Below are 12,307 nucleotides of genomic sequence, written 5' to 3' on the forward strand. Positions count from 1 at the left end.
CAGCACTGCCAAAAAATCAACCGTCTTTTAATCCCACTTAAAAAGCATGTTTAGATCAGCCAAGTTGCAGCATTTTGCGCCTCCTGTAATCTTGCTGTCATACGGTGAGGAACGCCCTGGTACAGAGAGAGTCTGTAGTCCAATGGCAGATTATGACGGCCTCCTGCAATGTTTTCGGACAATGTGAAGTAATTGGATGATCGAACAATGTACACTGCTGTGTTCGCAGCGTAAAGCATGACTTCATTCATTTAGAGAGTTACAAAGAGAGAAAGATTGGTTGTGAGGATATGAAATGGCAAAGGCCTGGTAGTCACCATGTGAAAAACCATAAGGAACAGAAGTCTGGAAGTGACATGACTTGCCATCAATCCTTGTTCTTTTGAAGTTTTATATAGCGCGAACTTGACCCGAAATCGGGTATCAGAGTGCTTAAATGAGCACCAGTTGCGGTTCATGAGGACACATTCATTTTTGTGAGGCACGGGGAGATTAAGTGATTTGCCCAGAATCACTGGATGTTGAGCGCCATTGCAGAGACTCGAACCTTGTTCTCCAGATTTGAAGTCGCCCGCCCTAACCGTTAGGCTACATCCTCTCCCCAAATATACATCCTCTCCCTTAAATATCTTTTGTTACCATGCTGCTGAACAATTGTCCTGTGGGAGACAATACAGTGCAAATTAGGACTATACAGAAATAGGCAAAATAAGCAATTTCAGCAGATGGGAGTTGGGGGAGAAGGGAGAAGCTAGAGAATAAAAACTTAGTAAATAAATCCAGTTGCGGTATGAACGTTACACCGATTCAATCAATTACTGTTCACAGCAAATCAGTTGATCATTTTTGCTGTTTTCGGGATGTTTATTGGTCGTAAATTATGATTTAAGGAAACTAGTTGGATAGGTGAAAAACCTGTCAAACAAACTTGGGTCAAATGAATTCATATTAAAACCTTAAACTAACCCTATTGCCTTTGAACCAGATGTGGACCTTTCCCAGTGTAACCTGACAAAAATATTAAATACAAAAATATAAGATAATTTGGCTTTTTTGGTCTACCAGTGATGTACACATTGTATTTGAAGTAAATTCCAATTTGGTTGCTTAACAAGAAAACATTCACCTGTTCGAAAAATATCAATATTTCTAGTCCCTAAAAATGTCAATTTGTGCACTTTTTTCGATTTTGGACTCTGGACACTTACATAAGTGCATGAAGATTACTCTGGATTTTGTTTCATAGTATATGCAAAATAACAAACTAAAGTTTGATAAAGTTTAACACAAACATCTTGGCATAAAATTGAAAAACTGGGCTGTCTGCTTTTACATAACGAAATGTGTTTGTGTTCAAATCTTTCAAATAAAAAGTCCCCTTTACCACTTTTATAGAGCTGCTGTATTCCATAATGTAAATTCGGGATAAAAAGGTAAGCATGTTACCAATATGTATAGTGGTCTGAATTTAGAGGTATCCATGGGCATTAAGTGGGCAAATAGTGTATGGTTGGTAGAAGTGAAGCACCTCGAAATATTAGTTAGGATCCAACACGTGTTGTCGTGGTTCTTTTATCGGAGAATAAACTTTTGAGAAGAAACACCTGCCCGATGCTCACAACCAGCAGAATGACAGCTTCTCCTACTGACCAATAGGCCACTCTTGTATTGAGGTCCTCTGCTCGGCTGCGGCTTTGAGCTTCTCTTAAACTGAAGTGTGTCTGATAGTCAATGACGGACTTCAGAGCTTCGTGAATGGAAACGCAAGCCGACTCCATCTGAGTAAGTGCAGTGACTCTGTTTTCACTTGGAAACAAGGGAGGATCCTCTCCGACCTGGAAGTCGAAGTATACGGTTTTGTGTGTGAACGTGGAAAACTCATGGCTGAAACAAAACTTATATGTGCCATTTCTAGAAGCAGTAAATGTAAAGCTGTCATACTGCTTCTTCATCTCTTTGTAGAGCACTATGCCATCAGGGTCCTCCAAACGGCAGTCTACATCATAGTGGCCTCCAGTGATCACCTGAAACTCCAGAGTGCACTTGGTGCCCTGAGCGATATCTTAATAGAAACACTGCTTGGCGTTGTCAGGCAGCTCAAACGTGATCTCCGAGGCAACAGCGTAACCCAGAAAAAGAAGGAAAGAGCAAACAAGTCTCCACATGGGCGCGATCCTCAACAGCATCATAGTTACCACGTTTAATGCCTTGATATGAAGAGCCCTTGCAGCGGTACCCCGGGCGCTGATACCAGCAGATGAGACGGGAGACGGGTGCCGGAAAGCGGAAGGCTTCCAGAAGCGCTCCCTCATATATCCCTCCTCGATGCCGTTGCCTTCTTTTCATTGAAATCTTTGTCATTTGGCACACTTTGTTTATATATATTATATTGGGTGTGCTTCTAAAGCGCTCCAATTCCAAATAAGGCTTCTTGGGGCTAGCTGAGATAGCAGGAAGCAATGAGATCCCATACGTGGCAGTTTAGCAGGAAGAGAAAAGCCCGGCCTGATGGGGTAAGGAAAAGTACCCCCCCCCCTCCCCAAAACCCCCGGCACCTCCCACCACTGTCCCGTGTCCTCCGGCATGCCTGCCAATAATGAGTGCTAAAAGCCCTCAGCCTGCTCGGCGCTGTTTAACTCGTCACCAATCACGGCCTCTGGACTTCGATTTAAATAAAGTACATGTTGTCATAAATGACAAGACCCGTATAAGTAATTAGCAAAATGCTACATAGACAACATATTTAATTTGCAGCGTGGGCCACCAAATGCATTGACACTGTGCAGCGGCTGGTTTGAGCAAGGAAATGAACAATGTAAACGGGGCTCGGCGGCGCAGGGAATTAAAAGTGTAAACTGAGCTCGGCTGCGGCGGTATACAACCTTTACAACGCAACTTTTACAACGACCTACCATTACCACGCATTTTTTACAACGCAGGATCCATTACAACGCAGGATCCATTACAACGCATGTATTTACAACGCAGGTACCTTTACAACGCATACTATTACAACGTAAGTATTGGTAAGTATATCATTTTATTAAAAATATTATAAGTTTGGGTTTTTGGGTAAAGGGGTATTTTTAGGGTTCAGGGTCAGTTTTGGGTTTTTGGGTAAAGGGGTATTTTTAGGGTTCAGGGTCACAGTTTTGGGTTTTTGGGTAAAGGGGTATTTTTAGGGTTCAGGGTCAGTTTTGGGTTTTTGGGTAAAGGATATTTTTAGGGTTCAGGGTCAGTTTTGGGTTTTTGGGTAAAGGGCTATTTTTAGGGTTCAGGGTCAGTTTTGGGTTTTTGGGTAAAGGGCTATTTTTAGGGTTCAGGGTCAGTTTTGGGTTTTTGGGTAAAGGTATTTTTAGGGTTCAGGGTCAGTTTTCAGTTTTTGGGTAAAGGGGTATTTTTAGAGTTCAGGGTCAGTTTTCAGTTTTTGGGTAAAGGGGTATTTTTAGAGTTCAGGGTCAGTTTTCAGTTTTTGGGTAAAGGGGTATTTTTATGGTTCAGGGTCAGTTTTCAGTTTTTGGGTAAAGGGGTATTTTTAGGGTTCAGGGTCAGTTTTGGGTTTTTGGGTAAAGGGGTATTTTTAGGGTTCAGGGTCAGTTTTGGGTTTTTGGGTAAAGGGGTATATTTAGGGTTTAGGGTCAGATTTGAGTTTTTGGGTAAAGGGGTATTTTTAGGGTTCAGGGTCAGTTTTGGGTTTTTGGGTAAAGGGGTATTTTTAGGGTCCAGGGTCAGTTTTGGGTTTTTGGGTAAAAGGGTACAGGGTAAAAATTAAATATAATTAAATTTATATTACATTAAATTAAATTGATTAAATTAAATTAAATTAATTAAATTACATTAAATTAAATTAAATTAAATTAATTAAATTAAATTACATTATATTAATTTTAATTAAATTACAATTTAAAAAATATTATATACTTACCAATACTTACGTTGTAATTGTATGCGTTGTAAAGGTATCTGCGTTGTAAATACATGCGTGGTAATGGTACTTCGTTGTAATGGATCCTGCGTTGTAAAAATTGCGTGGTAATGGTAGGTCGTTGTAAAAGTTGCGTTGTAAAGGTTGTATACCGCCGCAGCCGAGCTCAGTTTACACTTTTAATTCCCTGCGCCGCCGAGCCCCGTTTGGTTGGTGGCATGCTTCATCATCGGGCCCACCCAGTGACACCTAATGTGTCCCGGGTGTGCTGCGACGCCTGATTACAGCGGAGCTGGTATTTTACTGAGAGTGCAGTGTGAGGTGTAAAATGAAGTGTGAGTTAAAACGGCTTGGTGAGGGTCTCAGTACCCGAGGGTAAATACAATTTTAATAACTGGGCCCCCATCAGCGGTTAAAATAAGGCTTGGCGATGTTTAAGGGAGGCGAGTTACTACCTCCTACATCCATCAGTTGGTCGACATATTTCAGCCAGTGCCTTAAACTAAATCTGGCTTTCCTCAGGACCTTTTTAAAATAGAGTGTAGTGCAGGTTAAAAAGGAGTGTAATCCAGGCTATGTGTTACACTCACTAAGGTGTTTCTCTAAGTGTGAGAGGGGGGATTCCCTTCTCATATATGCCTGTACCGACAACATTGAAGACATAGACAAAACATGTAAGAAGAGGAGAGTCAAATAGGCGTCTTCTCCACATAGTCATATACATAGAATGCCGAATCTACAGTGCTCAGTGGGTAGACTACAGTCGGCAAAAGTGTAATGGCACTGGTGGTACCATTATTGTGATTATCGCAAATAATTGGGGGTGGTGTCCTATGTTCCCAATAAGTTTTCGCGCCGCCGCTTTTAAAAGGCGAGCGGCGCGAAAAATGGGCATTTCCTGATTGCGGTGGACGGAAGACTTTCCTGATTGAGAAGTCTTACATGTGGCTCTGAGGAGGAGAACCTTGATTTATTTATTTTTCCCAGTTATATAGCGCGAAATCGACCCAAAGGTATTGGAGCGCTAGCGCTGTACACGAGCATCATTAAAAACAAAACAAAAACACTGTATAATGCATTTTCTTTTTTTTTGACGGCCTGCTTTCTGCATTAAAGTTTGTGCGCAGGCAGGACCGGGTCTGGTAGGAGCATGAAAAAAACAGTAGCAGAAAGCCATCTCCATCTAAGAGGTGACGCCGCAGCCGGATGTATGACGTTACAACGCATACTTTTACCACGCCTACCATAGACAACATATTTAATTTGCAGCGTGGGCCACCAAATGCATTGACACTGTGCAGCGGCTGGTTTGAGCAAGGAAATGAACAATGTAAACGGGGCTCGGCGGCGCAGGGAATTAAAAGTGTAAACTGAGCTCGGCTGCGGCGGTATACAACCTTTACAACGCAACTTTTACAACGACCTACCATTACCACGCAATTTTTACAACGCAGGATCCATTACAACGAAGTACCATTACCACGCATGTATTTACAACGCAGATACCTTTACAACGCATACAATTACAACGTAAGTATTGGTAAGTATATAATATTTTTTAAATTGTAATTTAATTAAAATTAATATAATGTAATTTAATTTAATTAATTTAATTTAATTTAATTTAATGTAATTTAATTAATTTAATTTAATTTAATCAATTTAATTTAATGTAATATAAATTTAATTATATTTAATTTTTACCCTGTACCCTTTTACCCAAAAACCCAAAACTGACCCTGGACCCTAAAAATACCCCTTTACCCAAAAACCCAAAACTGACCCTGAACCCTAAAAATACCCCTTTACCCAAAAACTCAAATCTGACCCTAAACCCTAAATATACCCCTTTACCCAAAAACCCAAAACTGACCCTGAACCCTAAAAATACCCCTTTACCCAAAAACCCAAAACTGACCCTGAACCCTAAAAATACCCCTTTACCCAAAAACTGAAAACTGACCCTGAACCATAAAAATACCCCTTTACCCAAAAACTGAAAACTGACCCTGAACTCTAAAAATACCCCTTTACCCAAAAACTGAAAACTGACCCTGAACTCTAAAAATACCCCTTTACCCAAAAACTGAAAACTGACCCTGAACCCTAAAAATACCTTTACCCAAAAACCCAAAACTGACCCTGAACCCTAAAAATAGCCCTTTACCCAAAAACCCAAAACTGACCCTGAACCCTAAAAATAGCCCTTTACCCAAAAACCCAAAACTGACCCTGAACCCTAAAAATATCCTTTACCCAAAAACCCAAAACTGACCCTGAACCCTAAAAATACCCCTTTACCCAAAAACCCAAAACTGTGACCCTGAACCCTAAAAATACCCCTTTACCCAAAAACCCAAAACTGACCCTGAACCCTAAAAATACCCCTTTACCCAAAAACCCAAACTTATAATATTTTTAATAAAATGATATACTTACCAATACTTACGTTGTAATAGTATGCGTTGTAAAGGTACCTGCGTTGTAAATACATGCGTTGTAATGGATCCTGCGTTGTAATGGATCCTGCGTTGTAAAAAATGCGTGGTAATGGTAGGTCGTTGTAAAAGTTGCGTTGTAAAGGTTGTATACCGCCGCAGCCGAGCTCAGTTTACACTTTTAATTCCCTGCGCCGCCGAGCCCCGTTTACATTGTTCATTTCCTTGCTCAAACCAGCCGCTGCACAGTGTCAATGCATTTGGTGGCCCACGCTGCAAATTAAATATGTTGTCTATGGTAGGCGTGGTAAAAGTATGCGTTGTAACGTCATACATCCGGCTGCGGCGTCACCTCTTAGATGGAGATGGCTTTCTGCTACTGTTTTTTTCATGCTCCTACCAGACCCGGTCCTGCCTGCGCACAAACTTTAATGCAGAAAGCAGGCCGTCAAAAAAAAAGAAAATGCATTATACAGTGTTTTTGTTTTGTTTTTAATGATGCTCGTGTACAGCGCTAGCGCTCCAATACCTTTGGGTCGATTTCGCGCTATATAACTGGGAAAAATAAATAAATCAAGGTTCTCCTCCTCAGAGCCACATGTAAGACTTCTCAATCAGGAAAGTCTTCCGTCCACCGCAATCAGGAAATGCCCATTTTTCGCGCCGCTCGCCTTTTAAAAGCGGCGGCGCGAAAACTTATTGGGAACATAGGACACCACCCCCAATTATTTGCGATAATCACAATAATGGTACCACCAGTGCCATTACACTTTTGCCGACTGTAGTCTACCCACTGAGCACTGTAGATTCGGCATTCTATGTATATGACTATGTGGAGAAGACGCCTATTTGACTCTCCTCTTCTTACATGTTTTGTCTATGTCTTCAATGTTGTCGGTACAGGCATATATGAGAAGGGAATCCCCCCTCTCACACTTAGAGAAACACCTTAGTGAGTGTAACACATAGCCTGGATTACACTCCTTTTTAACCTGCACTACACTCTATTTTAAAAAGGTCCTGAGGAAAGCCAGATTTAGTTTAAGGCACTGGCTGAAATATGTCGACCAACTGATGGATGTAGGAGGTAGTAACTCGCCTCCCTTAAACATCGCCAAGCCTTATTTTAACCGCTGATGGGGGCCCAGTTATTAAAATTGTATTTACCCTCGGGTACTGAGACCCTCACCAAGCCGTTTTAACTCACACTTCATTTTACACCTCACACTGCACTCTCAGTAAAATACCAGCTCCGCTGTAATCAGGCGTCGCAGCACACCCGGGACACATTAGGTGTCACTGGGTGGGCCCGATGATGAAGCATGCCACCAACCAGGTTGGTGGGTGAGGGCTTCATGAACTCACCAACGAGGTGCCCATGACAAATCTAATCAGAGTACTAACAATATTGGTCATATTTAAGCCAGTGTCATACAAACAACATCAAGGAACAGCACTTCCTCTTTCTTTGGGCGAAATACGCATCATCCCGCTTTTCTATCAATAGTCTTGCTTATGATCCGACCCTGTGAAACAACGAAAGTACTCCGTGTCAGACATAATGGACATAATCTATGACCAAATTCAACAATTTTTGGAAGGTAACAACACAAGTTAGAGAAGTCAAGTTATACATTGATAGCCAACCCATCAATTATCAAGACATTTGTAGCTCATGGTAAGTCTTACTGATAACTCTCTGATACCCGATATACTTACCCAACGTATAGACTCCTGTAAATCCTGGGAGGGTAAGGAAGTCCATGACCAAACCGGGGGGGGGGGGGTGAATAATCCTTGCCTCTGTGTCCTTAATAGAATTTAAACTTTCCTTCACAGTAGATAGGAAATGTAATATTCTATGTCAGGACCGGAGGCTCAGATTATGCTGGTTCAAAGCTGATCAACAACCAGAGAAACCATGCCGTGATGGGCATGAAGTAGAAAGCCTTAAAAGTGGAGTCTGAGGAACAATTTGTTGCTCTGAGTATGTCCTCCGGATGAATTCCTAAGGAGAACGCTTTCAAAGCCATAGCTCCCCTGGTGGAATGAGCTCCGACACACTAGGAGGGCGAAATTCTTCAGTCATTGACTCGTACGCCCTGAGACATCGGACCACACATGATTTAGGGTGACCCGTAATAGAAACATAATAGACTACTCTGGTGTTAGACTTTGTTCTTTGAGCAATTGTAAATGACACCCCCTCTGAGGTGAACTTACGCAAAGAGATTTCCAGGGCTCGTACATCTGACACCCGTTTACAAAAGATAAGACAAAGAAGGACCGCTAGCTTACCTTTGAGTTCCTTCTGTGAAAAGTAAGAATTATCTTGCGTAGATTGCAATATTCTTAGTACTACATTAACTACCCATGAAGGAAAAAAAAGCTGGATACACCTCAACAATCTACAGAGCAATGGATGTTCTCCTACGAGAACCTCATGTATGGGTATTTGTCACTTCAAAATTGCTGACCTACTTGCATTGATAGACGGATGAGCCAACCCTTTGTCGACTAATTCTAACAGATAATGGGCTATGTGCACATTATCTGCCCCCACGGGATCCAAACCCTGTCACAAACCCCAGTGCGACCACCGATGACATGCAGATCTATATCGCTTGCCCGTAGATTCTGCCTACGCTTTCCTAATAAGCGAGGAAGCACTCGCCGAAAAGCCTCGGATTTACCAGCATCCCCTGTAATCTTCCACCCCATGAGATTGAGGGTTTCTTGCTGAACCAGAGGGTGCAAGCCACAGCTCGAGTTAGTCAGCAGATGGGGTGGTCAAGGGAAGCTGGATAGGAAAATCCATAAAAAGTTCCTGAAGAACTGGAAACCAAACTTCGAGAATTCCAACGGGGCGTCAAAAAGATCACTAACGCCATCTGCTGCCTGACGAATGCTGTGTGTCTGGGTATCATGGAAAATGGGGAAAACGCATATCCTGTCACTTGCGCAAGCACCTGTCACTTGCAAGCAGATCCGATGCCAACTGAAAACCCAAGAAATCTAGTAGTTGAGGCGCAACACAAACTGGTCCACCTGACATGGGCCTCATGGAGCCATCAGACTCACAAAAACCGAGGGATCCAGTTTCCAGGCACCGTAGTCCTGAAGGTGTCTGGATTGCCATTCCGCCGTCTGATGGAGACTCCCTGGCAGGTATTCCGCTGTGACAGATATGTTGAGAGTCAGGCAATAATTCCAGAAATCTTTGGCCAAATCTGCCAATATCTTGGATCTCGTGCCCCCCAACTAATTGAAATATCTCACTGCAGAGATAATGTTCATCTTCAGCAAAATGGCGCAAGACAACCTGTTGGCCGCAGCTCCGAATCGCGAAGGATCAGGCCAGGAGTTCCAAGCAATTGATGTGGAGAGACTACTTTTATGCCGACCAATGACCGCCTGTGGTGATATCCCTGTATTGGGCACCCCAACCGAATTAACTGCCATCCAACTCGATCACCAGATCTGTGGCTGAGCCGAAAATGTCTCTCCCATTCCAAGCTTGCATATGTTCGAGCCACCAAAGGAGTTCTGTAGTAGCTTCCGAGGAAAGGGAAATCTCCTGCATATACGTTGGTCCCCGATGTAGGTGTGTTGTCTTCAGGCGCTATAGAACCCAGTTATGCAACCGGCCTGGAAAGATTGCCGGAATCGAGTACGACAGAAGTCCCACGATCGGAGCCAGGTAGTGTAGGGAAAAGATTTATCTCGCCAACGTGTGACGCAGTTCTCTGCACATCAAATGTATCTCCTGTTGGGATAACCGCAGGCATTGCCTCACACTATCGACTTCGAACTCTAGGAACTTCATGCGTTGTGCTGGCACGTATTCTGACTTCAGATCGCTCAAGATGAAACCTAATTCCTGCAATGGGGATTGAGTCATTTGGAGTTGACTAACTTTGAGACAAATGCCCTGTGCTCTGAGCCATTCCATGGCTGGCTTCAGCAGCTTGGTGAAGCACCAAGGCGCTGAAGACAGACTGAACGACAGACAGGTGAACTCATAAATGTGTCCGTCGCACTGAAACTGGAGAAACAGTCTGTAGGGAGGGAAATATTGGTATTGTCAGTTATGCGTCCTTCAAATCAAGCAGTACCATCCAGTCGTCTGGCAGTAAAACATCCCGTAGAATATGCACACACTCAATTTTGAAGTGGCGGTACACCACCCGTTGATTGAAATCTCGCAGGTTGCTCACCGGTCTGAACCCTTTGTCTTTTTTATCAACTAGAAAGATGTTGTTGAGAAATCCTTTGGGGTGAAGGATCACGCAAACGATGGCCCCTTTTCTTATAAGGTCTGGCACCTCCCTGTCCACCACCTGTGTTCCCTTCTGTGAGAAAACTATATGACGGGATCATGAAAGTTGATGTGGTGTCCTGTGGAACTCTGTGAAATAGGGTTTCAGTTTGTAGTACCCATGCATCCCGTGTAATGGACGCCCATTGGTGGCTGAACCATCGCGGTCTCTCCTCCCCCCCCCCCACACCCTCCCCACACCTCTGGTTGAGCCATTGGGGTTGGAGTTTAATGAAGAGCCGGAGGATCGCCCCCCACCTCTTCCGGGCACCCCCACAAAGTTGTTGGCTGAATACTTTCTTAATAGATTGCTGTGTTTCACCTACGGAGGAGAAGGTGTTAACAAAACAGGCACGTTATTTTATGACCCGCTCTCAAAGGAGGCCCCCTTTTGCCACTGGACCAGCCTCCCTGGTGGCTAACTCCCCTGTCTGGGCTCAACCTTAATCAACAAGGAACGTCAATGCTCAGTAAATAATGCACAATTGGCATTTCCAAGTAAACAGAGGGCCCTTTGTGCCCAACCCGAGAGAATCACAGGGTCAATCATGTGGCCTGTCTCCCTGGCATCCTCCGCCATATCCAGAATTTGGTAAGAGGCCCCAGGATGTCCAGGACTTTATCCTGGTAAGACCGCCAAGAGCGGTCCAAACCTTTCTTAGGGTCTTTGATAAATTTTGTGAATGAATGTTGCCATACTGGCATCAATCTCTGGGGTATGAGCCACTTTATTCGCATGGGATGGGCGGGGCATTCTGCCTTTAGGTGGCTGCGCACCTCCTGATCCATAGGCTTCCTAATGTGGCAGGCATCGTAAGAAACCACAGCAGGCACCCATATCCAATCTGCAGAGTGGGGGTGGTATAGGTTTTCACGGTTAAGCATACCTGAAATATCTGGGGAGTCGTGGCTCTGAGGAGCATCCAGCCGGGGTTTCTTGGTGCCACCTTCCGGGTGTCTGGGTCATTATCTAAGCCCCCATTTGGGTCTTTGACATTCCCGGTATTGTCCTCCGCTCCTTTCTGGGGGCAGGCATCGTCCTCAGGGGTATCACCCAGCTGGGAATCCTCTGTGCGGCCTGATCCTGGCGCTGCTTGAGAAAGGCCTGGTGCAGCTTCTCGAAGGCATCTGGCTAGGTAGCGGTCTTAGGGACACTGGCACATGCCTTGGCTTTACCTCTGCCCTCGGAGGACCATTTTGTGCCAGAACTGGGTTCCGTCCAGTTTCCCTCTGAAATTGGTATCACGGTTCGCCTGACTGTGAACTCTATAATGCGATGGCTCGAGGGTTCTAGAGCAGGGGAGACTGCCGTCTCCAGGGATGCGTCAATGGCATCCTTCAATTCCACGTAGTAGGGGAGTAATGAATGCTCCTCATCCACAGGTTCCCAATCACCAAACTCATCTGCCATGTTCAGGTAGGAAACGGATCACAATTATATTGAGCCACAGACACTGAATGGGAGTACAATTGAATGAACCAAGGCTTGTTTGTTGAATGGATCAAGGCCTATTGTCTCCCGTAAAACCGGGCACTGCACACACTAAAATACTTGTCCGCAGTCTAACCACGTACTGGAGCTATTGCCAGGAAAAGCAACCCTAACTGCTGACAGTACAGGAAAAA

The 12,307-nt window shown here is 44.0% G+C and overlaps 1 protein-coding gene and 1 pseudogene across 2 annotated transcripts in view; one reads left to right on the plus strand and one right to left on the minus strand.

The window, feature by feature from the left end:
- RALBP1 (ralA binding protein 1) overlaps positions 1 to 12,307 on the plus strand; it is a 276,554-nt gene that overhangs the window by 160,678 nt on the left and 103,569 nt on the right. The gene's annotated exons all lie outside the window — the stretch shown is intronic.
- Positions 1,467 to 2,263, minus strand: LOC144827584 (transmembrane emp24 domain-containing protein 7 pseudogene; annotated as a pseudogene).

This window comes from Lissotriton helveticus, chromosome 4_1, assembly GCF_964261635.1.
Source record: "Lissotriton helveticus chromosome 4_1, aLisHel1.1, whole genome shotgun sequence".
NCBI classification, from domain to species: domain Eukaryota; kingdom Metazoa; phylum Chordata; class Amphibia; order Caudata; family Salamandridae; genus Lissotriton; species Lissotriton helveticus.